Genomic DNA, 1,116 nt, shown 5'->3' with positions numbered 1-1,116 from the left:
AAAAAAAAAAAGGAAAAAAAATCAAAGTTTAAAGACAAACTACAAGTTAAGGAAAAAATGCAAATTTCATAATATATAAAGGGTCCTTATAAATTGATAAGGAGAGGATCAAGAATCCCATTGAGAAAAGGGGCAAACAAGATGAACATACAATTCACACAAAAAGAAATCCAAAAGTCTCAACCACTGAACCCATGCCTACCCTCATTTCTTTAAGAGAGATGCAAATTAAATAGGCAAAGCCATGAAAGATTGATGCTCTTGCTGGTGACCATGGGGAAAATCAGAAACTTAGAGTTGCTCATTGGAATGTAATCTGTGCAGCCTTCATGAAAACAATTTGGCAATATCTATCAAAATTAAAAATGCATAGACCCTTTGACATAGCACTGCCCACTTCTAGGAATTTATTTTACAGACTGACACACATGTGAAATTATGCCCAAGGTGTTCACTGCATGATGTTTCTAAGAGCAATCGATTGGAAACAGCCTATCCCAGGAAGGCTGACTGAGTGAATAGGGAGCTTCCTCACCAAATATACTCTGCAATTACTGGAACCAATGAGGGGGAGGCAGAGCCACACGTAGGGCCATAAGGACAAGGTGTAGTATAGGTATAGGATGGTGAACTCGTGTTTTTTTAAAAGGAAGAAGGTAAGTGTTCCCAAATACTGCCTGTATCCCCAAGACCTCTCAGCCCCCATCTCCCAGGAAGCTGAGCTGCACATGTGGCATTCGTCTGGCTCTGCCCTGTGGCGTTCAGTTGAATCTGGACAATGGAGACCCCAGGAGTTTAGCAGGCAGGATGAGGAGGTCGTATTTATTCCCTTGGCCCTTTCCAGTCCACCCTCCACTTGATTTTTCTGACCCTGAGATCTGGTCACATCTCTCCCTGTTCAAAACACTCTGTGGCTCCCCATTGCTCTCTGGATGGAAGTCAGGAGGAGGTCAGATCCCCACCCCCGCTTTTTTTTTTTTTTTTTTTTTGTGACGGAGCCTCACTCTGTCATCCAGGCTGGAGTGCAGTGGTGTGATCTCTGCTCACTGCAAGCTCCACCTTCAGGGTTCATGCCATTCTCCTGCCTCAGCCTCCCGAGTTGCTGGGACTACAGGC

Source organism: Mandrillus leucophaeus, unplaced genomic scaffold (genome assembly GCF_000951045.1).
Source record: "Mandrillus leucophaeus isolate KB7577 unplaced genomic scaffold, Mleu.le_1.0 Scaffold429, whole genome shotgun sequence".
In the NCBI taxonomy this organism is placed as follows: Eukaryota; Metazoa; Chordata; class Mammalia; order Primates; family Cercopithecidae; genus Mandrillus; species Mandrillus leucophaeus.
The sequence above is the reverse complement of the archived record's forward strand: the minus strand, read 5'-3'. Positions refer to the sequence as shown.